The sequence below is a fragment of the Dasypus novemcinctus genome, chromosome 19 (assembly GCF_030445035.2).
Source record: "Dasypus novemcinctus isolate mDasNov1 chromosome 19, mDasNov1.1.hap2, whole genome shotgun sequence".
NCBI classification, from domain to species: Eukaryota; Metazoa; Chordata; class Mammalia; order Cingulata; family Dasypodidae; genus Dasypus; species Dasypus novemcinctus.
In genome coordinates this window covers 1362378-1389798 of record NC_080691.1, presented here as the reverse complement: position 1 = coordinate 1389798, position 27421 = coordinate 1362378, and the positions used below count along the sequence as shown (strand labels likewise).

General features: G+C 38.3%; 1 pseudogene; it reads left to right on the top strand.

The window, feature by feature from the left end:
- The first annotated feature begins 909 nt into the window (after positions 1 to 909).
- The window catches only part of LOC131274673 (rho-associated protein kinase 2-like), a 64564-nt pseudogene continuing 38052 nt past the window's right edge, over positions 910 to 27421 (top strand).

Here is a 27421-nt window from a genome sequence, read left to right as displayed (position 1 = left end):
CGAGCAGAAAAAGAACAAATAAATAAATGGGACTTTCTCAAAATTAAAGTCTTCTGCACCTCAAAGGAGTTTGTCAAGAAAGTAAAAAGGGAGCCTACACAATGGGAGAAAATATTTGGTAACCACATACAAGATAAGAGACTTATAACTTGCATATTTAAAGAACACCTATATCTTGAAAATAAAAAGATAAGCAAACCATTTAAAAAATGGGAAAAAGATTTAAAGAGACACTTCTCCAATGAAGAAATACAGATGACTAAAAACACATGAAAACATGCTCCAAATCTTTAGCTATCAGGGAAATGCAAATCAAAACTACAATGAGATACCATCTTACTCCCATAGGATTGGCAGCTATGAAAAAAACAGAAGAATACAAATGCTGGAGAGGATGTGAAGAAATGGGAACTCTCATCCACTGCTGGTGGGAATGCAGAAGGATCCAACCATTCTGGAGGACAGTTTGGCCATTTCTCAAAAAACTAACCATAGTTTTGCCATATGACCCAGCAATCCCACTGCTGGGTATATACCCAGCAGAACTGAAAACAAGGACAAAAACCAATATATGCACACCAGTGTTCATAGCAGCATTGTTCACTATTGCCAAAAGTTGGAATCAACCCAAATGCCCATCAACAGATGAGTGGATCAATAAAATGTGGTATATACATACAATGGAATACTACTCAGCTTTAAGAACAAATACACTAGAAACACACGTGATAACATGGATGAATCTTGAGAACCTTATGTTGAGTAAAGCAACCCAGGCATTGAAGGACAAATACTACATGACCTCAACGATATGAAATAAGTAAACCAAGTTGCCTCAGAGAGCTAGAGACTGGATGATAGCCTTATAAGAAATCAGGGATTAGAGGAAGGATGTAAGCTGACGTCTACATGGGTGAAATCTATGATAAGCTGGAGGTAAGTTTGTGTACAAGGATAGGATAAAATGGGGCCTAGGGTTACCTTTGGGTGGGGCTTTGTGGACTTGAGGGGGGCTAGGGATGGGCGGATGGGTAATATTGCCCAAGAAATTGGGGGGGGGGAGGTAGGGCAACATGCGAACATAGGAGATTGTCAGGTGTTGGTTGAGAGTATAACATTGAGAAAATCTTTTCAAAATATAACTAGGCAAATTACCTGTTTAAGATAGTTAAAGGGGATAATCTGATGTAGGAAGACTCCTAGGGAATATGTGAATGCTCATTTTGCCAGAGTGTGTTATATCATTGGGTAGAGACCCATATAATGAGAGTGAAGGTAGACCCACATTGTGGGGAGGACTAATACCATCAAATAGAGGAAACTGTATCTCTTAAGAGAAATGGTGGCTCCCAGGGCATTAGGGCAGTTGAGCATGTCAAGCCCTCAACACTGTTGTAAGTATCTCTGAACATGGCTCCTCAGGAAATGAAGATTGACTGTCACTGTGGGCCCCAAGGGGAGGGGGATATTGAATAGATGGAACCAACGTAACTGTGAGGGCAATAGAAGTGTTTCACGAGAGTACACAAGGATGGATATAAAACATATAATATTACACCAAAAACATATAGGGGCCGATAGATTAATAAAGTAAATCTTAATGTAAAACATGGGATAACTAAAAATTTAGAAAATTGTATAGCCTAAAGTATAAACCACAATGTAAACACAAAAGTTACCTTGTTCAAAACCTATTGTCTCAATATCTGTACATCAGTGCCAGTAAATATAGTATGAATATGTTAAAAGATTATTGCTGTGGAAGGGAAAAGTTTTTATATTGGATATGTGGGAGTACTGTATATTGTATATATGAATTACTGTGATCTATAGCTCTTGTGAAGACAAGCTTAATAATTAAGAAAAAAGAAAAGAAAAAGATAGGATGTAGAATTTTTCCAAATCAATATGTATTCTATATCTAACCTTTAAACTACATCCTATCTTTTTCTTTTCCGGGGTACATGGAAATGTTTGGATATACTCATAGTGGAAACAATTAAAAACAACAGCTGGGGGTTGCTGGGTTCCTGGCCAGGGTGGCTCTGTCGTGGTCCCTACGGGAGCAGCGGCAGTCCCCCAGGTGTAACGGCAAGGACCAGGAAGGAATGAGGGTCCAACGGTGAGCTCCTGATACTAATGAGTATGCTTGTGGGCCTACACACCTAAAATAAGAATAAGGCCTAGAGCAGCACTGTGCCTAAGAGTTCCCTCCTGACAGCCTCTGTGTTACTCAAATGTGGCCAGTGTCAAACCCAAACTCAGCAAGTAAATGCACTGCCTTCCCCCCAGCATGGGACATGACACCTGGGGATGAGCCTCCCTGGCACTGAGGGATCACTACCAAGTACCAACTGATGGTATAACTAGAAAATGACCTTGAATAAAAGGGTCAACGTGGGCCAGCAGAATATCCTTGTCTACATATAATAACAGGAGTTAAAAATGCTGTTTGACCTAAATTAAGGGGGAAATGGAAAGGACAAATGAGTTCATATGGCTATGAGTCTCTAGAAAAGAGTCTGGAGGTTGTCAGAAGGATTGTCCTTATGCACACCTGAGCAGAGTCTCAGAGACAGACGAAGTAGAGACAACCCCAGGTATTGGTTTTTCTGAGGCCTAAAGAGACCCACAGGTTTTATGGTCATGGCAGATGGAGTTCACTGCCATGTCAGTTTGCCCTTCTTTGGAGTTGGTGTTTCTGTGTGATGGAGCTGGACTCAGATGTGATCTCTTTTCACAAGCCTTTCCTGTTACTTTACTGGAATTGTAGTTGGTGCTGGGGTTTAAGATATATCTAGGGGATGTGAATCTCTGGACTGACAATATGATAGCCAGGCCCTGAGCCTCAACAGACTTCAGCTCCTACACTCTGGTTTATTGGACTTACACCACTCAGCTAACATGGAGTTGAAGAATGTCAACCACCACACCATGGAGCCAAGAGTGCCTACAACTGAAAGCAGGAGGATTGCATCCAGTATCCATGTGGAATCTAAGCCCCCTCTTGACATAGATATGGAATGGACACAACCAATCCAAGGTCCACAGGAAGGAGGAATACACTATGGATTAGAGTGGATTTACTGATATTCTGTTCATGAACTATTGTGGTTAGTAATCGAGAAAATGTGGCAATGGTGTGGAAAAAGTGGCCATGGTGGCTGCTGGGTGCAGGGAATGGGAGGAAGAGATGAGATGCGGAGGCATTTTTGGGACTTGTAGTTGTCCTGGGTGGTGCTGCAGGGACAATTACTGGACATTGTGGATCCTCCCATGGCCCACTGGATGGAATGTGGGAGAGTATGGGTTATGATGTGAACCATTGACCATGAGATGCAGCGATGCCCAGAGATGTACTCACCAAATGCAATGGATGTGTCATGATGATGGGGGAGAGTTGCTGTGGGGAGAGTGGTGCGGTGGGGGCGATGGGGTGAATGGGGACCTCATATTTTTGTAATGTAATATTTTTTAAACCTGAATTAAAAATAATTTAAAAAGAGTGGCAATTCATGAGAGAAACTAGTCTGTCTCCCTGAGGCTTCAAATAGCCTCAGTAAATATACATAGAATTAATCTTGTTGGTTATACAAATTTCTGGTAAATTCAAGGTAAAATATAAAGTTCTGAAACAAAAGGAAATGGTGCTAAAGCATTGGAAATATGTTGGTTACAAGCCATTAGTAAAGAAACAAAATTTTTGTGCAAAGCTGCATAGTCATAGTGCAAATTAAGAAGTTTCAGGAGTCTTTGAAATGTTTTGCTGTCACACTTATTTTGTAAAAAAAATGAAAGTTTTAAGTAACTAAAGTTATGCTTTTGTTTCAAACTATTCATGTCTGCCTATTTGCTCAAATTGTTGAGGTTAAATATGCAGTTATATAAGTAATATATATTTCTGAACACCAAATTAAGCTTAACAGTATATAAAATAATGCAAATTTAAGCAACATCAATGAGTTGTGTTTCTGTGTCTATTTGTATCTGCTCATTTGCTCACTGTATGTCTTCATACATCAGGATGATAATAAATTAACAAATGAAAATTCTTAAAAGAGCTCTATTCAAATTGTTAAAATTTAAATATGCAGTTATATATGTGAATAAATATTCTTGGAGCCCAAATTAGACTAAGCAGGATTGAAAAGTCATATAAAAATCTGATTATAGGAACTATTGGAAAAGGGCCTCTTCTTTGCAAGAACTTTGAGGGCAGAACTAGGTGTGACAGATTAAATCTGTCTACTAGGCTGGGGAATTAACAATCAGTTTGCCCTGTAATTTCCCAGTTTAAACCTTTTGACAGCCATAAAATAAGGGTAATTAGTGGTTCTCTTGACAGATTTCAGTAAGTAAGGAAAAGTCCATAAAAACTATGGAGAGTTCTTTCAGGGATTATGATTAAACTAATTAGGTAATTGTATAATGTGTTTTGAAACCTGGTAGTCAATGTGCTTTTAAAAATTATTCATTTTCATAACTTAAAGAAAAAAGTTTAGCTTCTTGTAAAGAAAAAACATTCCTTGCATAAACTGTAATGGTTTCAATTTTATTTAGCTTAGGTGTAATCTCCCCTAGTTTATAAAATACCCATTAGATAAATTAACATATGTACAAAATCTTTAGAGTAATAAAAATTGTAAGTTCATGTTAATGGAATTAAGCTAAAGATGAAAGTTTGTAGATATGCTCTCTTAAATAAATAAAGTAATTTTCTTTGGTAATTGTAATTTAATAAGTTTATTTAAACATAAGGTAACTAGACAATGTGGTTGTAGTCAATTATAAAGAATTTGTAAAACATCTTCCAAACTGAAAACATTCAAATAGTTCTAGTTCTAGAAGTTATTGTTAACTAAAAACTTGAATTGGTATTGGTGGCAAAGAACAACTTCGTGATAATAAAACCTTTCTGAAGGTCACCGCAAGGTGTATATTTAAGTAAATGGTAATAAAAAGTTATCTTGATTCTATTGGGAATCTTCTGTTTTCATTTTAACAATGAAAAATAGTTTTTTCCCTCTATTACTAAAGTAAAATACCTACTGTTACCTTCATGGTAAAATTGTATAAGTAAACAGTCATTTGATATATGATGTGTTGCATTAAATTGTTTAAAATATATATAAAAACAAGGAATAAACTTTAACATTGTCAAACTCCTTTATGCATTCAAACCAGGCATTGAATACATTTCAGGTTGCCTCTCCATGTGAGTTATTGGCTAGGCTGGTCACTGACCCCTCAATTAGAAATATTTGCTATATCAGCCTCTAGTTCTGCTCCTGAAGTTAATGGAAACTACGTTGCAGTTTCAAGTTCCTGCAGCAGCCAGTGATGACTTGTTACAGCAAAGTATACAATAGATATCGCCTCCAGACTGGCACTGTTCCATAGTGCCAGAGAGCACTATGCACCAAGCTGGTAGAACACTAGAAACTATCTCTAGAATCAACAATGCTGCAACTTGCTCACTGTGTGAAGAACATGTTAAGTGGAGCCATGATACCAGGATACTGTAAGTAAAACTTAAACACAATTGGCATTATGGCCTGCTCCCATGGAGAGATAACATGTAAAGTATTACAAACCTGAAACTTAAAACTATTAATTGCAACTCAGAATCCTTATGCATTAAGTAATACACTAATTAATATTAAAGGGCTATACTTTTATCCTGTACTAAATACATACCTAATAATTATGACGTTATCTTTTCTATTCTGGATCAGGTACAAAAGTATATTAGACATGTTAAATTCCTGGTGACTTTATTTTCTAAATAGTTAATAAACATGTCTATAAAATATGGCAATGGTTTTAGCCAGGCTCAGCCAACTTACTTTTCTAGTGTACTCTACTGTGTACAAAAATGAGGCTTGCGAAGCAGTGTAGGGGGCAAGATGGCATCAGAGTGAGTGCACCTCATAATCTCTCCTGCAAAGAAGTGGCTGAGTAGGGTTGGAGTCCTGCTGAACTGGGCTTGCAGGGCAGGAGGTGTCTGGATGTCGATTTGGTGAGACAGTGACAGAAGAGATTCTTGTGAGAGGTGGAATTTTGGGTTTCTGACATGGAGGTCAGAGGTTGTGGGTGGGACCCTTCCCCATAGGGCTGGCGCCCAGCTGCAGGGATCCCTGAATGCTGTGTTGTGCTGTGGTGCTCCCAGGGCCCCTGTTAACCAGATGTGTGGTCCCCAGGTCTGTGTCCCCTAAACCCTGGTGGTCCACACTCCAGAGATTCACACACCTTGAATCTGCAATAACACTGACTTCCTGTCCCTGAATCCACCATTTCCTGAGGTCCATCTGAGGTCCTTGATTACCCTAGCCCTCGGCATTTGTGGTTATTTCTCTCTCTCCCTCTCTCTCCTTTAACTTGGAGGAGTGTACCAGCTGTCTTGGAGAGATTCTAGGAAGAAAGGAGAGGTGAATCTGCTGAGAACCCCAATTTACCTAAACGTCCTGGGATAGGAAACTTGTTCTGGGAGAAGGTGGGTCAGAAAATCAATTAGACCTTTCCTAGCACCCCTAAGGGGGAGAGAATGTAAGAGGTGCTATGCAAGCTTCCAATAACTTATTTGGGGTTTCTGGTGAGGTGTACGTGCTCTCACGATGGAAATAAAGAGCCATAGTCTTCTGTGTTGAGTTGGTTCAACAAGGACCTACTTGAATCTCCTATGAGACCTGTCAGGCAGCTTTCCTGCTGTCCTCGGAAAGAATGAAGTGATGAAAGGAGAAAGGGTGAAGGTCAGATCCCTAAGTGTATTATTTAACTGCAAAGAGGATTCCTAGCTTGAAACGTTGGTTCTTTTTTTTTTTTTTTTTTTTTTTTTGGCGTGGTTGCTAATATTGCATTGTCTCCTGGTCTTTTCTCCCATTACATCCCCTAAGTTCCTTTTTCATTTTTTTAGTTTTTTTCCTTTTTCTTTCTCTTGATTGTTTCCCCTCCTTTTTCTTTGCCCCACTTTATCTCATCTCTTTTTTCTTTTCTCTCCTTTTCTTCTTTTTTAATTTTATTTTCTTAATATAATAGGTGTTGCAAGGAGCACTTCACTCTTGCTGTGTTTCCTCATCCTCCATTTCCTCTTTTCTGTGTGTATTGATTTTGGCCACCTACACTATCCCCTTTCCCCCACATATTTCTATCTTCCATCATCTGCTGTTTCTCTTACATTCTACCTTCCTTTCTTTGGCCCCCGTCTCAGTTTTTATTTCTAATACCTTTGTTCTGTTTTCTGTCTTTAATCCACTCTTGATATTATTGTCTTTATTTTTTCTTTCCCTCTCTCATGAAAACACTGACCTTTTAATTCATACTATATTCCTCCGTATATTCAGTTGACTATCTCATTATCAGTACTCTACTTAATGCTTTAACTCTACACAACTTACATGAGTCTAACCCATTCTCGCAAATCTCACATTGTTGCTGTTAACATTTATTACAAATACTACTTATACATTTTCTTTTCATATGCATTTTGCTTTCCCTGGCCCTAATATTTTCCTTCAAAGTGAACTTAGCCAGCAACAAGAAAATAGAGTAAGAAGAACAAAGTAATAAAGAGAAGACGTAACACTTATGTACGAACAGCAACTAATTAATCCCCAAGACTAGACAAAGAAGCTAGACTGATTAAACCTGTCAAGATAAAATGATGACTAGACAGCAACAAAAATCTACAAGCCAAACCAATAATCAAGAAAACATGGCCGAATCCAATCAACAAACTAAAAACCAGGAAGAGGAGCAGAACATCGGACAAATAATTAAAGATCTCAAAACATATATTAGAGACCAACTTAATGAAGTAAAGGAAGAGATTAACAATATGAAGAAAATATTTGGAGAAGAAATTGTAGATATACGCAAAAAGATAATAGATATGATGGTGATAAACACCACAGTTCAAGAAATCAAAAATACACTCACAGCAAATAGCAGATTAGAAGAGGAAGAGGAGAGAATTAGCAACGTGAAGACAGTACATCTGAAATCAAACAGATAGTAGAACTGATTGATAAAAAAATAGAAAAAATCCAGCTAGGACTTAGGGACCTCAATGACCATGCAAAATGCACAAACATATATATTATAGGCATCCCAGAAGGAGAAGCAAAGGGAAAGGGGATAGAAGGTGTGCTGGAAGAAATAGTGGCTGAAAACTTCCCAAATCTACTGAGAGAGATGGATTTACATGTCCAGGAACCACAGTGCACCCCAAACACCATAAATCCCAACAGGCCCACCCCAAAGCATATACTTGTCAAATTATCCAATGCCCAAGACAAAGAGAAAATTCTAAAAGCAGCAAGAGAAAAGAGAACCATCACATACAAGGGAGGCTCGATAAGATTAAGTGCTGATTTCTCATCTGAAACCATGGAGGCAAGAAGGCAGTGGTATGATATAGTCAAGGTACTAAAAGAAAAAATTTCCAACAAAGAATACTCTACCCAGCTACACTAGGATTCAAAAATGATGGAGAGTTCAAAATATTCACAGATAAACAGAAATTAAAAGAGTATGCCAAAAAGAAACCTCCCCTTCAAGAAACACTAAAGGGAGTTCTGCAGGAAGAGAGAAAAAACAGGAGAGGCAGAGTTGGAGGAGAGTGAGAGAGCAACAAAAAACACAAAAAGAGGAGGAAAAAACAAACAAACAAAACATGACAAACACAAGTCTGAACAAAATATGGCTAGCATAAATAATTCCTTGAAAGTAATAACACTGAATGTCAATGGATTAAACTCACCTGTCAAAAGATGCAGACTGGGAGATTGGATAAGGAAATATGACCCATCTATATTCTGTCTACAAAAAACACATCTTAGACTCAGAGATTCATGAAGGTTGAAAGGGAATGGCTGGAAAACAATCTTACAAGCAAACAATAACCAAAAAAGGCAGGAGTAGCTATATTAATGTCAGACAAATTAGACTTTATTTTTTTTTATTGACTTTGTAATAATATTACATTAAAAATATATATGTGAGGTCCCATTCAACCCCACCCCCCCACCCCCCTCTCCCCCCCCAACAACACTCGTTCCCATCATCATGACACATCCATTGGATTTGGTAAGTACATCTTTGGGCATCTCTGCACCTCATAGACAATGGTCCACATCATGGCCCATACTCTCCTCCATTCCATCCAGTGGGCCCTGTGAGGATTTACAATGTCCGGCAAATTAGACTTTAAATGCGAAACAATTGTGAGAGACAAATATGGATGCTACATATTAGTGAAAGGGATACTCTTTCAAGAAGAATGAACAATAATAAATATTTATGCTCCTAACAAGGATACCTCCAAATATGTGAGGCAAACACTGGAAAAACTAAGTGAAAGAATAGATGCCTCTACAATTGTGTAGGGAGAGTTTAATACACCACTATCAACTTTGGACAGAACATCTCAAAAGAGAATCAATAAAGAAACAAAAAGTTTGAACAATATATTAGAGGAGCTGGATCTAATAGACATATACAGATCATTACACAGAAATACAACAGGATAGACATTTTTCTCAAGTGCACATGGATCATTCTCCAAGATAGACCATATGCTAGGCCACAAAGAAAGGCTCAATGAACTCAGAAAGATCGAAATCATACAAAATAATATCTCTGACCACAGTGGAGTGAAGCTAATAATCTGCAAGAGCCAGAGGCCCAGATTGCACAACAAGATATGGAAATTAAACAGCACACTCTTAGAAACACAGTGGGACAAAGAGGAAATCTCAAAAGAAATTAATAACTACCTTGAAACTAATGAAATTGATAACACAACATACCAAAACTTATGGAATGCAGCAAAAGCAGTACTGAGAGGGAAATTTATATCCATAAATTCATTTATCAAAAAAGAAGAAAGAGGGAAACGGACTTTGGCCCAGTGGTTAGGGCATCCGTCTACCACATGGGAGGCCCACGGTTCAAGCCCCGGGCCTCCTTGACCCGTGTGGAGCTGGCCCATGTGCAGTGCTGATGCGCGCAAGGAGTGCTGTGCCATGCAAGGGTGTCCCCCGTGTGGGGGAGCCCCACGCGCAAGGAGTGCGCCCATGAGGAAAGCCGCCCAGCGCGAAAGAAAGTGCAGCCTGCCCAGGAATGGCGCCGCCCACACTTCCCGTGCTGCTGACGACAACAGAAGCGGACAAAGAAACAAGACGCAGCAAATAGACACCAAGAACAGACAACCAGGGGAGGGGGGGGGGAATTAAATAAATAAATAAATCTTTAAAAAAAAAAAAGAAGAAGAAAGATCAAAAATTGAAAAACTAACTGCACATTTGGAGGAATTAGTAAAAAACAAAACAAAAAAGTAACCCCACAGGAAGAAGAAAGAAAGAAATAACAAAGATAGGAGCAGAACTAAATAAATTGAAAATAAAAGCACCTGAAAAGATAAACAGATCCAAAAGCTGGTTCTTTGAGATCAATAAAATTGACAAACCCTTAGCTAGACTAACAAATAAAAAAAGAGTCAAGATGCAAATACACAAAATAAGAAATGAGAAAGGAGATATCATCACTGTCCCCACAGAAATAAAGACTATCATAATAGGATACTTTGAAAAACTATATTCCAACAAAAATGACAATTCAGAGGAAATGGGCAAATTCCTAGAAACACATAAGCAGCCTATATTGATGAAAGAAGAAATTGATGATCTCAACAAACCAATCACAAGTAAAGAGATAGAATCGGTCATTAAAAACTCCCAACTGAGAAGAGTACAGGGCCAGATGGCTTCACGGGAGAATTCTACAAAACATTCCATAAAGAATTAACACCAATCTTGCTGAAACTCTTCCAAAAAATTGAAACAGAAGGAACATTACATAACTCATTCTATGATGCCAACATTACCCTAGTGCCAATGCCAAAGACACCACAAGAAAGGAAAATTACAGACCAATTTCTCTAACGAACCTAGACGCAAAAATCCCCAACAAAATACTTGCTAACCGTATTTAACAACACATTAAATGAATTATATACACCATGACCAAGTGGGATTCATTCTGGGTATGCAAGGATGGTTTAACATAAGAAAATCAATGAATGTAATACACCATATAAACATACTGAAGGAAAAAAATCACATGATTATATCTATAGATGCAGAAAAAGCATTTGACAAAATAAGCACCCTTTCTTGATAAAAACACTGCCAAAAATTGGAATACAAGGACATTTTCTGAACATGAGAAAGAGTATATATGAAAAACCCCAGGCAACATCATTTACAATGGTGAAATCCTAAAATCCTTCCCTGTAAGATCAGGAATAACACAAGGATGCCCACTATCACCTCTTCTATTTAACATTGTCTTAGAAGTACTTGCTCGAGCACTGAGGCAAGAACCAGGTATGAAAGGCATTCAAAATGGAAAGGAAGAAGTCAAAATTTCATTATTTGCAGATGACATGATCCTATACATGCAAAACCCTGAGAGGTCTACAACAAAGCCTCTAGAACTCATAAATGAATTTACTAAAGTTGCAGGTTATAAGAGCAATATACAAAAATCGGTAGCATTTCTGTACACCAAAAATGAGCAATGAAGAAACAAATACCATTTTACAATAGTAAATTAAAAAAACAAATACCTAGGAATAAATTTAACTAAAGATGTAAAAAACTTATACACAGAGCACTACACAACACTCGTCAAGGAAATCAAAGAAGACCTAAATAAATGGAAGAATATTCCCTGTTCATGGATAGGAAGACTAAATATTATTAAGATATCTATCCTACCAAAACTGATCTACACATTCAATGCAATCCTAATAAAAACCAACACAGCATTCTTTCAGGAACAAGAAAATCTAGCTATGAAATTTATCTGGAAAGGAAAGAGGCCCCAAATAGCCAAAGACATACTTAAAAAGAAAAACGAAATTGGAGGAATTACACTACCTGTCTTCAAATCATACTACAAAGCTACAGTAGTGAAAACAGCATGGTATTGGCACAAGGTGAGACATACAGACCAACAGATCCGAATTGAGAGTTCTGATATAGATTCTCATATATATAGTCATATAATATTCGATAAAGCCACCAAACCTTCTCAACTAGGAGAGAATGGCCTATTCAACAAATGGTGCCTTGCAAATTGGATATCCATAGGTCAAAGACTAAAAGATGATTACCATCTCACACCTTATACAAAAATCAACTTAAGATGGAACAACAACCTAAATATAAGAGCCAAGACCATAGAGACTTTGTAAAGCAGTGTAGAGAAGCATATACAAGACGTTGTAATAGGAAATGCCTTCATGAACTTCACAACAAAAGCACAAGCAGCAAAAGAACAAATAGATGAATGGGGCTTCCTCAAAATTAAAGCCTTCTGCACCACAAAGGCTTTTGTCAAGAAAGTTAAAAGAGAGAAATGGGAGAAAATATTTGGTAACCATATATCTGATAGGAGACCTATATCCTGCATATATATAGAACTCCTATATCTTGAAAATAAAGAGACAAACAACCCATTTAAAAAATGGGGAAAAGATTTAAACAGACACTTCTCCAAATAAGAAATACAAATGGCTAAAAAGTACATGAAAAAATGCTCCAAATCTCTAGCTATTAGGGAAATGCAAATCAAAACTACAATGAGATACCATCTTACTCCCATAAGATTGGCAGCTATGAAAAAACAGAAGAATACAAATGCTGGAGAGGATGCGGAGGAATGGAAACACTCATCCACTGCTGGTGGGATTGCAGAAGGTTCCAGCCATTCTGGAGGACAGTTTGGCAGTTTCTTAAAAAACTAGCTATAGCTTTGCCATATGACCCAACAATTCCACTGCTGGGTATATACCCAGAAGATTTGAAAACAAGGACACAAACCGATATATGCACACCAATGTTCATAGCAGTGTTGTTCACTGTTGCCAAAAGTTGGAATCAACCGAAATGCCCATCAAGAGATGAATGAATAAATAAAATGTTGTATACACATACAATGGAATACTACTCAGCTTTAAGATTGAATACTCTACAAACACACGTGATAACATGGATGAATCTTGAGAGTCTTATGTTGAGTGAAGCAACCCAGGCATTGAAGGACAAATACTACATGACCTCAATGATATGAAATAAATAAACCAAGCTGCCTCAGAGAGCTAGAGACTGGATGATAGGCTTAAAGGAAAAAAAGGGGGGGGGGAGTAGAGGAAGGATGTAAGCTGACACCTACATGGGTGAAATCTATGATAAGCTGGAGGTAAGTATGTGTACAAGGAAGGAATAAAATGGGGTCATAGGGTCATCACTGGGTGGGGTTTGAGGGCTTGAGGGGGGCTAGGGATGGGAGGATGGGTAATATTGCCCAAGAAATTGGGGGGAGGGTGGGGGAACATATGAAAACAGGATATTTTCAGGTATTTGGTTGAGAGTATAATGTTGAGAAAACTTTTCAAAAATATAATAAGGAAGGTTACCTGTTTAAAATGCTTAAAGGGGATAATATGACACAGGACAGGCTTCTAGGGAGTATGAGTGCTCATTTTGCCATAGTGGGTTATATCATTGGATAGAGACCCATATAATGAGAGTGAAGGTATACCCACATCCTGGGGAGGACTGATGTTCTCAAATAGAGGGAATTGTATGTCTTGAGAAAAATGGTGGCTCCCAGTGCTTTAGGGCAGTTGAGCATGGCAAGCCCTCAACACTGTGGCAAATATCTCTGAACATGTCCCTTCAAGCAATGAAGATTGACTGTCACTGTGGGCTCTAAGGGCAGAGGGAAAGAGGTATTTAATAGATGAAACCAATGTAACTGTGTGGTCAATAGAAGTGTTCCACAAGTGTATGCAAGGATGGATTTAGCACATGTTAAACTTCACCAAAAATATATAGGGGCTGATAGGTTAAAATGTAAATCATAATGTAAAACATAAGATAACTAAAAATTTAGAAAAGTGTATAGTCTCAAATATAAACCACAATGTAAACCCAAATGTTACCTTATTTGAAAGCTATTGTCTTAACATCTGTACATCAATTTCAGTAAATATAGCATGAATATGTAAAAAGATTATTGCTGTGGAAGGGAAAAGGGTTTTATGTTGGATATGTGGGAGTACTGTATATTGTATACATGAATTACTGTGATCTAAAACTTTCATGAAGATAAGCTTAATAATTAGGGGAAAAAAAGAATAAGATAGGATGTAGACAGTAAGGAAAAACTGGAAATAGTTGCCTTGCCAATTTGCATACAGCGCAACACTTATTGCAGTGATGGAAGGCAAAATAACAAAAACAAAGCTTTTGCATTTTTGAATTTTTTGATACCCCAATTTATTTTTACATTAATTTTTTCTAAATAATACGTATTCTATATCTAACCTTTAAACTCATCACTATATTCCATTTTACTATTAATGGAACCTGGCAATATATTGGGCTTCACTTTTGAAGTAGTTTTGAATCACAGAAAAGTTCAACAATGGTGGGAGGAATACTGGTGTGGGATGTTATTGACAGTGGACACATGGTTGGCAGGGAGCCCTACAGGGCATATATCCTGGGTACATAAAAATATTTGGATATTTTCATAGTGGCTACAATTTAAAACAGTAACCGTGCTGAGTTCCTAGCCAGAGGAGCTCTATCACAGTTCCTAAAGGAACAGCAACAATCCCCCAAGTCCAACAGCAAAGACCGAAAATGAAGGAAGGTCCAACAATGAGCCCTTGATACTAATGACTATGCTTGTGAGCCTCTGCACCTGAAATAAGAATAAGGACTAGAGCTGCAGGGTGCCTACGATTTACCTCCTGAGCCTCCGTGTTGCACAAATGTGGCCAGTCTCGAAGCCAAACTCAGCATGTAAATGTGCTGCCTTCCCCTCAGCATTGGACATGACTCCTGGGGACAAGCCTCCCTGGTGCTGAGGGATTACTTACCAAGTACCAGCTGATGATGTAACTAGAAAATGACCTTGAATAAAAGGGCCAATTCGGGCCAGCAGAATATCTCAGTCTATATATAATACCAGAAGTTAAAAATGATTTTTGACCTGAATCAAAGGGGGGAAATGGAGAGGACAAATGAGTTTATATGGCTATGAGTCTCCAAAAAGAGCTGGGAGGTTATCAGAGGGGTTGCCCTTATGCACACCTCAGCAGGGTACCAGAGACAGCCAAGGTAGATACAACCCCCGGTATTGGTTCTTATGAGTGCTACAGAGACCCACAGGTTCTATGGTCATGGCAGATGGAGTTCTGTGCCATCTCAGTTGTCCCTACTTTGGAGTTTGTGTTTCTGTGTGATGGAGCTGGGCTTAGATGTGATGTTTGTCCACCAGTCTCTTCTGTTACTTTTATCGGAACTGTAGTTGGTGCTGGGGTTTAATGTATACCCAGGGGACCTGAATCTCTGGACTGACCATGTGATAGCCAGGCCCTGGGCCTCACCAGACTTGTAACTCCTACACTCTGGTTTATTGGACTTACCCCAATCATCTAACATGGAGGTGAAGAAGGTCAACCTCCACACCAGGGAGCAAGACTGCCTGCAACTAAAAGCAGGAGAATTACATCCAGCATCCATCTGGAATCTAAGCCCCCACTTGATATAAATGTGGAGTGGACACAACCAATCCAAGGTCCACAGGATGGAGGAATACAGTATGGATTAGAGTGGACTTACTGATATTCTATTCATGAACTATTGTGATTAGTAATTGAAGAAAATGTGGCATTGGTGTGGAGAAAGTGGCCATGGTGGCTGCTGGGGGTAGGGAGCGGGAGGAAGAGATGAGATGTGGGGGCACTTTTGGGACTTGGAGTTGTCCTGGGTGGTGCTGCAAGGACAGTTACCAGATGTTATATGTCCTCCCATGGCCCACTGGGTGGAATATGGGAGAGTGTGGGCTATGATGTGGACCATTGACCATGAGGTTCAGTGGTGCTTAGAGATGTATTCAAAAAATGCAATGAATGTCTCATGATGGAGGAGGTTGTTATTATGGGGGGAGGAGTGGGATGATGATGGTAGGGGTACATGGACACCTCATATTTTTTTAACGTAACATTTGAAAAAAACAAAGACAAAAAAATTAAAGAACTTTAAAAAAATGAGACTTGCTTGCTAATAATGGATCACCTATTGAACAGTCAAAATTACCAGAAATTGTACAATTAAAACCAAAATGTAAAAAAAAAAAAACAACTTTATTCTGTAGTTCTGATCCACTCCCACAGCTAAAAACTAAGAAAATTTCCATCTTAGTGCACTAATCCTGGATGAAACCAACTGTCTGAAAGTTGCCAGTTCACCAGGAGCATCTAGCAGAACACGAGTGCCAATTATTAAACAGCCTGAAATGCATCTTCAAAACAAAGCTAAGTATGTATTGCAATTTCTCTCTGAAAATAACTTAGAGAAAAAATGTATATATATATATACTGTTCCCACCATCTTTTAAAAAGGGGTGCCATCTTTATAAGCACCTGACCTTGTATACCTCTGTAATCCAATGTCCTCTTTAAACTAGGTATCCCAAAATTTTAATTAAGTTTGTTTCTTTCAGAGTGAACATCTCATAAACCGTATGAAAACTTCATCCAACTTCATACAAAATGCCAGATCCAACTTCCTCCAGTTAAAATAAAATAAAAGTTTTACACCTTGTTAGATATTGACTACAGCCGATGGCCAGCAGGAAGCAGTTACAGAAAAGTGATCATCTCCTTTCAGCACCCCTTTAAGATTAAATGTATAAACCCTTTAAGAGTGAAACAAAATTAATTGATGGATCTGGAGCCTGACTGGAAATCTGCGTGAGCACCGGTGGCCCCAGGATGACTGCAAGCCCAGCCCCAGGATTCTGCTGTCCAGAATGAAAATTTCTAAACTTCTAAAAACAGAATCCTGAATGCTACACTGAAAATTGATAAATAAAGTAATCAATCAAAACAACAAACAGCCACCCACCCCATAGCTCCAACAATAATTATGCCAAAGCTTAGCAAGTTAAGTTTTGGCATAAAGGGGGAAAATTATGTGGGCTATGGGTTGAAGGCTCTTTGTCTCTTTGTAGATAACCTAAGCTGTCTGTGACTTGTGGGTGTAGGACAGTAAGAGGCTGCAGTCCTGCCCTTGGTTACCATGGCAACGACTCCAGTCCCAGGAAACAGTTTAGCAATGCAAACCAAATGTGCTAAAAGCTTATCTAGAATGTATAAGGTCCATGCTAAAAGCTTGCCTAGAATGTGGATGATATATGCTAATTCAAGCCTATTGAGCACTGAAACAAAGAACAATTTAATTCTTCCTCTCTGTATAAAAAGAATGCAAAATTCTTGTTTAGGGCTAAGGTTTGAAACAGAAAGCTCCCCAGTCCAGGTGGCCATCATTAAATCTTTTTCCTTCTCAAAATCATTCCTGAGTCCTGGTCTTTCTATATGCAAATAACTGAACCTCTCTCAACTTCTACAATACTTTCACCATAGTGGAAAATGCAGAGTCCCTGTCTGCAAAGCCACAGATAACCACCTCAAACAATTCTGCATGTCCTCTCCTTGTTGCTGAGTTACACACAGGGTTTAAGTTTCAGCAGGAAGAAACCCTAAGACTTGCTTCAAGAATTAGTTAGAGAGTGACAGTATCAACAGAGCAACCTAAGACATCCCCTGGAAAAGTCTTCCCTCAGAATCAACTAATAAAAGACAAATATCATTTGCATGGCAATATGGAAGATGATAGAAATTGGAGGACTTCACAAATGCTGAATTGAAGATAAAGAACACCAAAAAAAATAGGAGATCTATGAGCCATGCAGCCAGTCTGGATCCTTTCCTCTCACTAAGCCCCATGCAGATTAAGAGTTGCACAGAAGCAAGCCATAGAGCTACTCAGAGGACTGGGCTTGAACCCCAGGGATAATCAGCCACAGGGACTCAAGTTTTCAAAGACCCTGGGCAGGATACAAGGAACAGAGGAAAGGAAGCTTTCTCTCTAGGAAGTGAAACAATTGCACATAAAAGGGCAATAAGTTGCTAGCGTATCTAGGGCAAGAATCAGGGACAGAAGAGCTGAGAAAATCTGAATAGATAAACATGAGCTTCTCTAAATGTCCAAAATAAGTTACACCAAGTATCATACAAGAGCCTTAATATACAGCAAATCTCCAATACAACCCTAGGCAGGAGGGAAAACAGACATTTAGCATTAGATTGTCAAAATAATCAGCAAAAGATTATAAGACAAACCAAGAAATAGGAAGATATGGCTCAAGCACGGGAACAAATTAAATATCAGTGCTTATAATATCCAGCATCTGTCCCTGCAATATCATTATATATCCTGCCATAACCTACTGAATAGACTGGGGGAGAGTGTAAACTACAATGTAAAGTAATATCTATGCTGTGCAGCAGTGCTCCAAAATGTATTCATCAAATGCAGTCAATGTGCCACAATGATGAAAGAGGTGGGTGATGTGGGAGGAGTGGGTGGGGTGGGGTGTGGCATATATGGGAACCTGTTTTATTTTTTAAAGTAAGATTTTTTTATCTATGTGTCTTAAAAATACAATAAAAATAAATGCTAAAAAATAAATATTTGTGTTTAAAACTAACAACTAACTACTTGTTTTCTATTTGGACATTCTTTGTTTTCTTTTCTTGTTTGATCCTATTTTAGACTAATTAGATTTGTTATGATTCTGTTTAATATTCTGATGACCTCTCAGCTAAACATTTATAATGTATATTTTAATTTGTCATAGATAACTTCAAGCAAATTATACCTCTTTCTTTACAGTGTAAAAACTAGTTGGGGGAGGCAGATTTGCCTGAACTGATAGAACTTTCACCTGCTGCATGGGGGTCTAGGGTTAGAACCAGGGCCTCCTGGCTGGTGTGGTGAGCTGGCCCATGTGTGGCACTGATGCATGCAGGGAGTGCCATTCCACTCAAAGGTGTCCCCTGCGGGAGGGTGCCCCATGTGCAAGGAGTGTGCCCTGTAGGGAGAGCTGCCCTGCACAAAAGAGTGTCCACCCTGCCCAGAAGTGGTGCTGCAACACAGCAAGATGATGGAACAGGGAAAGACACAGGTTTCTGATGCTGCTGACAAGAATGTAAGCAGACACAGATGAATGCACAGGGGATGGACCCAGAGAGCAGACAATGGGGGGGAGGGGAGAGAAATAAATAAATAAATCTTAAAAAAAAAAAAAAGCTATTTGGGCAACATCCTCCTATATGGGAGGTCCCTGGTTTGGTTCCCAGTCTTCCTAGAGAAGACAAACAGAAAATAAGCTAACCCAATGAGCTGATGTAATGTGAAGATAAAAGAGGAGACGCAATGAGCAGGGAGGTGATGTGGCTCAAGTGGTTGAGTGCACACCTTCCACTTGGGAGGTTCCAAGTTCAGTTCCTGGTTCCTGCTAAAGAAGACAAGCAGATACAATGAGCAGACACAGTAATCAGACACAGTGAGCACACAATGAGCAGACACAGTGATCAGTCTATGAGCACAGTGAATGGAAACAATAAGCCACTTCAGGGGGGAAATACATAAACACTCAATAATATACTCCCATTTCCCCATTCCTGGCATTATGATATTTCTGTCATGAATTTTGCATCAACAGGCAATAAATACCACACATCATTGTTATTTTGTTACTTCTAATAATCAACTATCTCATCCAAATTCATAAGTATTAAGGAAATAATGTCCTATATTAGCTCTATAATTATTATTTCCCATGCTGCTCATTCAAACCTTGGGTCCAATCAAGCCCACAGGCAATTAATCCAGTGAGATATATACAAATCCACCACATGGATACAAAAACATTAGGAAAAGTTCAGAGAGGGGTTTTCTCAAAATTTCCCAGAGCCTAAAACTCAGAAAAATGCAATAGGAGTGAAATCTGAGGTAAATGGAAAAACCCCAGAGGAAATATGACTTTTTATGAGTTGAATTCTTTCAATATATTGAAGAATTTCATTCCCCATATAAGAGTAAATGTCATGAGTAAACTGCATCACTATTTACCACATCAGTATTCTAAAATGTAATGAATTTTATTAGTAATGAACTACTTAACATATGTGCAGATTAAAGCATAGGAAGCCTCCCTCAATAAGAAAATAATGCTACATCTATCTGCTGCTCCTTTGGGTAGAAGATGATGATTATTTTACCTTATCCAGGTGTTATCCTGGGCAACCAAGCCAGTACTTTCTGAATGAGAAGGTAAAAAGATTAGGAAACTTTTTCTGAGGTTTTTCCACTTACACAGACCTAGTTCCAATTTTGAGGGTAGATAAAAATAGGTCATTGTATCAGTCAGAATTGTCCAGATAAATAGAACCAATGGGAGGTAGATAGATGATAATAGGTAGGTAGGTAGGTAGGTAGGTAGATAGATAGATAGATAGATAGATAGATAGATAGATAGATAGATAGATACATACATACATACATACATACATACATACATGCATGCATACATAGGTATAAAGGTATATAGGTACATAGATACATACTTAGAAGACTGATAGACAGACAGACAGATGGGTGGATGTCGATATGAATCAATGTACTTGTTTGTTTGTTAGTTTATCTTAAGGAACTGACTCACATGATTGTGGAAGCTGTCTAATATAAAATATCCCAGGGCAGCCTGGCAATTTGAACATTAAGGCAAAAATTTATGTTGCCAACTTGAATTGGAATTTCACTTTAGGGAACACATTTTTTTAAAAAAAATTCTGTTTAGCCTTTCTAATGATGGTTTGAAGTACAGCCACATTTTAGAAGAGAATTTCCTTTACCTAAAGTCCACCTATTGTATATGATAAGAACATTATCAAAGTGTATTTACAAAATACCTTCACAGTAATACCTTTCTTAGTGTTTGATTAAGTAACTGGGTACTATAGGTTAGCCAAGGTGACACATATGATTACTCATAAAGGCCACTGATTTTAGATGGTCTGTATTGACACTTTTTAAAAGCAAAATTACTAACATTGCTTTTAAATTAAGCACTGTCCATGCCTGAGACTTATGCGAAAGCAGAATAAGAGAAGGCAGGACTGGAACTCAAGGTGACCAGGGTCCCCATTTCACATCTGTCACTAAGATTTCAAATGGGAATCTGAAAGCCCCCACCCCTATTTTCTCATATGTAAAGTAAAGGAATGGGGATATTTGATGCATCATTAATGGGATGTCTTCTATGCTCCAGAATTTGTACTGTTTAAGAAGAAAATAGGCTTTCTACCTTTGAGAAACTCTTCATCTCTACAATTCTATTAAAAGCAACTAGAGTTCTATTTTCTGCTTTCTTTTTTTCTTGGTGAAAAAGGACATAAATTTAAAACACCATTCTTGCTGACTTTGTTTCCCTGCAGTGGATGGCAATTTCAGAGCAAGTGGTCCAGTATGGGTGAAAAGACAATGCATGACCACTGCCAGTTGTTATCTGTTTAGGAAATCAAAAGATCCTTCACGTAGTGAAGTGTTGCTCTTCTCTGCCAGTCTCCCCTCACTCTCCCAGTGTCCTCTTGTGAACCTAGTGAACAATCTAAATGCTTTCTAATTTATGCCTTACTCCAAATCAGGAGGTTCCTGTGCTTTCTTTTCTATCATAATATTATTTCACATTAGGGTGGTTATTTCTTCTTCTTCTTCTGTACACAGTCATGTCACACATTTCTCTGGCAATCATGTACCCTGCTGAACTATGGAAATCTAGATATTCCAGAATTAGCCACCAGGCAAAGGACTCCTAGGTCATTCCTAACATTATTAACAGAGGCTAAGGGAAGGTGATGGGTGAGAATGCATGAGGGAAACTATTGTATGTGACAACTGGAGTGATTTGCCTCAAACCAACCCTGACCTTCCCACAAACTGAGGCTGTTTTTGAGCATAACAAGGAACTGCTCCTTAGAATACTCTTACGTTCATTTTCCTAGCTTAGAGCAGTCACATTTCTGGAGGTATTCTCAACTCATGTCTCCCAATGAAACTTTAATAGAAGGCTCTAAACCCACATTTGTACTCTGTAATAATGGCCTTTCAGACAAACCTGGGAAAATTAACTCCTATCATTTTTACTCCCCTTCACTAATTTAAATAACATTTATTTAAGTATATAATATATACATATGTAATTTAGGGAGAGAATTTGATCCATTTCAGAAATATACTTCCATCTTTGGTGTTCCCTTTCCAAATTAAGAAATGGTCTTCAAATGCCTTATCTTGATCACAAACCATTCCTTTCTTCCCAAAGGTAGCCATTACTTAAATGTCTAACACAACAGGCTAGTTTAACAATGAAATATTTTACTGAAAGTTTTATTGAGATAAATTCAATTGTAGAAAATAATAGATTACTTTGACACTTTGCCAAGTTTCACACAATGTTAACATTTTTCAAAATAATAGGATAACAACCAAGATTCTGACATTGATAAAATCCATTCAACATACAGTTATTTGCTCAGTTTACTTGTGTGAATTTAGGTGGATGTGCATTAAGTTCTAAAAATTTTTATCAAATATGTACTTTTCTCTATCTACCACAATAGTGAAGACATTAAATATTTCAAATACTCCAAGAACTCTTGTGTTGCCCATTTATGTTTCAAATTAGCCAAGTTAAATTATAAAACTTTTTTTTAAATTTTTGGAGATGCATTAAATTACATAAATGTTGCATAAAAATATATATGGGAGAAAAAGAGAAGGAGATTGAGGCAAGATGGCATCAATTTAAGTAGACATTCACCACCTCTCTACCAAAACATGGCTGAAAAGTGACAAGATCATGCCTGAGTGAACTGCTTTGGGAGCTCACAGAGCAGGAAGCTTCAGGGCATCAGTCTGTATGGACCAGTACAAATAGATAAGATGCCCAGGGGAAAACCATGAGTTTCTCACCCCTTGGCTGGTAATGGCAGGTAGCTAAAACCCACGTACAAAGGCGAAAAGCTACTGGGAAGCCCCTGACTCCCAATAGCCACCAAGCAGGAGGGAGCATTCTCTGGGAGAAAGAGGGTTCTGGCAAAGGTTGGAGAGGGGTTTCCTTTCTGTGGGTTTGGTTACCTACACATCTTTTGAACTTTCTTTTCTCTTTATTTTTCATTAAATGTTACATTAAAAAAATGAGGTCCCTGTATTCGCCCCTCCCCACCCCACTCCTCCCACATCAACAACCTCTTTCATCGTCATGGGACATTCACTGCATTTGGTGAATACATATTGGAGCACTGCTGCACCACATTGAGAATAGTTTACATTGAAGTTTACACTCTCTCCCAGTCCACCCAGTGAAGCAGCATACCAGCTGACAAAAGGTGGCCCTAGGAAGAGAGGAGAGGCAAATCTGCTTAGACATCCTGATTTACCAAGCTGAACTGGGAGAGAAGAACTTGGGCTTAGAGAGTGTAGGATCAGGCAATTTGACATGTCTGGTGCTGAAAACTATCAAAATCCAAAGTCCTCTAAGGAAGACAGGCAGTAGGAAGTATTTAATAAGCTTCCAAGGGCCTATTTAGGATCCTCTGGGAGAAGGGGGGAGTCTGGAAGAGGTTTGAGGGTCATTTCTTTTCAGTGAGTTTGGATACCATGGTCCCATTTGAATGGGAAGGGAACTCAACCCGACTAGGAAATGTGAGGGAGACTCTGATCACACAAGCTATCATATCCTGCTGCCCTGGGAAAGAAAACAGTAAGCATAGAAAAAGGGCAGGGAAAGACATGTTCTTCCTAATCAACAGGAATCCACTCCACTGCATGTAGTCTAACCTGCCCTAGAGAAAGTAAGTAACTGGTTAGCTATCTCGCTAACAGACTCAATGATAAAATTAGCTCAGTGGTGGAGTCTCCAGTTCAAATATACATGGTCTGTGGCTCAACTCTTCACCCTCCTTAGAGTAGTGACCTGCTGGATTATCAAACACTCAGCTGGTATTTGAGGATAGGGAACACAGAGCAAGAATTTTTGTATTAGCTTCTCCTGGTCTCTTCTTTTTCTTAAAAAAATTCCTTTCTTTAAACTTAACTTAGTTTACTTGCTAAACCATAATTCTAACCCTGCAGAGGACAGGCTGCAGGATAATTGATTGATGAACACTTGCATCCTGAGAAATTGCTCAGGGGCCTAAGAAGGAAGGTTGTTTATTCTAAGTTTTTGTTTGATAGTATGCTTGAGTGTTTGTTTTATGTCCTTTTTCATATTTCCCTTCATTCTTCCCCCTTCCCTGTTTTTTTAAAATTAGGCTTTGCTTTCTTTTTACTTATTTGCTGTTTCCCCTTTCCTTTGTGTTCCTTTTTTTGTATACCAATTTTGTCTACCTATACTATTTATTTTCCTACATTCATCTTCCTATCCTCTGCTTTCTATTTTTTTGTTTATACATTCCACTGCTCTCTGTTTAGTCTTCAATTTTTCTTTTTAGTTCTATTGCCTTATTATCTGTTTTCTTTATTTATAAACTTTTTTCTTATTATCTTTTCTTTCTATTCCCCTCTCTTGTTATCATTCTGTCCTTTTCATTCATTCTAGATGTTCTTCTTTATTTGGTTTTTCATTTCATTGTACCCATCTTTTTACTCTTATTCCTCTGCACTTCTTACATGAGTTAAGTATTCAGTTTCCTAGGCCTTATATGGTTCTTCTTCTACCTTTCACTACTATTACTACTATTATCTTTTTTCTCTTCTTACCTCTTTTATTTTCTCTTGCCCTAATCTTTTTCTTTCAAGAGAACATGGACAATAGCCATGAAATAGAATAGGAAGAACAAAGTTTCTAGAGAAAACTTAAAAACACACAAAAACAGCAACTAACTGAAACTCTAGAGTAGAAAGAGAAACTAATCAACTGAATAAACCTATCAAGATAAAGAGATGCCTAAACACCAGCAAAAAGTTTCTAAACTGTACTAAGAAACAGGAAGACATGGCACAGTCCACTGAACAAATTAAAAACAAGGAGATACAGAACAGGAAGAACTAATCAGAGTTGCCCAGACAAAGACCATGAACCAACTTAATTAAGTGAAGGAAGAGATCAAGGCTGTTTAGGAAGACACTGGGAAAACATACCAAAGAAATTGTAAACATACATAAAAATATACAAATATGATAGAGATGAAAGGCACAAAATAAGAAATGAAAAATACACTGGAAACACATAACAGCAGATTTGAAAAGGCAGAGAAAAGAATTAGCAATGTGTAAGACAATACATCTGAAATCACAGTAGACCAGAGATACAAAAATTTAGAAAAAAATCCAGCAGGGACTTAGGGATCTGAATGACAACACAATACACTAAAACATACCCATGATAGGCATCCCTAGGGGAGAAGAGAAGGGAAAGGGGACAGAAGGAGTGTTGGAGGAAATAATAGCTGAAAATTGTCAACCTCATTGAGGGAGATGGATGTCATGTCCAGAAGAGCAAAGCACCCCAAACAGTATAAATCCCAATGGGTCTACTCCAAGACATATACTTGTCAAATTGTCCTATGATCAAGACAGAGAATACTGAAAGCAGCAAGAAAAAGAGAACCACCACATACTTGGAAAGCTCAATAAGATTAAGTGCTGAAACCATGGAGGTAAGAAGGCAGTGGTATGGCATAGTCAAGGCACTAAAAGAAAAAAATCAAAGCCAAGAATAGTCTATCCAGCAAAGCTGGCGTTCAAATATTTGGGGGAATTCAAAACATTCACAGATAAACAGAAATTAAGAGAGTATGCCAATAAGAAACTGCCTTTCAAGACATACCGAAGTGAGCTCTGCAGGTTGAATGGAAAAACAAAAATAGGAGAGAGAGAGTTGGAGTAGACTGTAAGAAAAAATTTAAAAAAACAAAGAGAAATAAAAATAATATATTACATACATAAACCCAAAGAAAATATGGCTAATGTAAGTAATTCCTTGACAGACATAACAGTGAAATTTAATGTATTAAACTCACAGTCAAGAGAAACAGATTGGAGAATGGATAAGTAAATATGACCCATCTAGATGTTTTCTACAAGAAAAGCACTATAGACCCACATATTCAATGAGACTGAAAGTGAATGGCTGGAAAATAAGTTTGCAAGGAAACAACAATCAAAAAAGGATAGGCGTAGATATACTAATATCAGACAATACAGATTTTAAATGCAAAACTATTTTAAGACACAAAGATATGTTATAGACCAGTGATATCGACTGGATTCAGACTCCGAATAAATTTATAATTGAGAGGTTTATTAGCCACACGGTGACTGTCTCATCCTACGCAGAGGAGAGAGCATCCCCGAGTCAAGGGAGGAGTTTGCTTATATAGGCCTTTAGGTTCAGGGCGAGGGTGGTGGGCAATAGCTCAGCAAATAAGCATGTAAAGAAGCAGGTGTTTGCAGTTAATCAAGTCTGGGAATTCTATCAGGGGAGACAAGCAGTTGGGGAGTTATTGTTATTTACAAGGATCTTCTGGGTCAGGTTGGTCTTTTGGCAGGGGCTGATGAGACTTTCTACAGGAGGAGGCCTTGAGATAAGGTTTTACAGTCCAGCAAGCTTGTTACAGAAGTGAGATATAGGTGGTTAGGGGGCTGTGGAATTTTCCTCTCGGGTGGGGGTGGTCACAGGCTCCTACTTCTCCACATTCCCTACTTCTCTTTTGGGGAGATTCAAACCTTTGAATTTTAGTACTTTCCAGTATTCTGCATAGGTAAGCTTTGGTATGGGGTGTTCAGGATTAAGAGCTTGATGGTTTGCACTCTCTTGCATAAATCAAACTAAACGATTGATTATGAGTGGGCTGCAGGTTAACAGCAATAATAGGAGGAATAAGGGGCCCGAAAGGGCAGTGATAAGGGTTGTAAGCAATAGGGATTAATTAAATAAACTTTTATACTAATTTTTGGTGGCTGACTGAGCCTTTTCTCACTCTTTTAATCGTTTTTGGACTAAGTTCAAGCTTTTTAAAATAATGCCAGAGTGGTTATCATAAAAGCAACAAGTTTCTCTTAAAGCTAAACAGAGACCTCCTTGTTTGAGGAATAATAAGTCCAGTCCCCACCGGACTACATCAGCTGAGGAATCAAGTGCCTCTTTTAAATGTGAAATTTGATATTCAAGGTTCTCGAGGTCCTGGGCAACTAGGGCTGAAAATTGACTGACATCAAAGTGACTTTCTACAAGAGCTGCTGATCCTACCATGGTTGACCCAGCAATGCTCAGCTCAATTAGTAGAGGAACTAGGATTGGGGCCCTCTTGTACCAGTGGTGCTCAAGACTCAATGTTTCAAGATATTATTTTTCAGTTTTTTCAAAGAAGTAATGTACAGGCCATTATGCCTCAGTTTTCAACATTTCCCCCTTTTTTGTTTTAGTCAAGGTG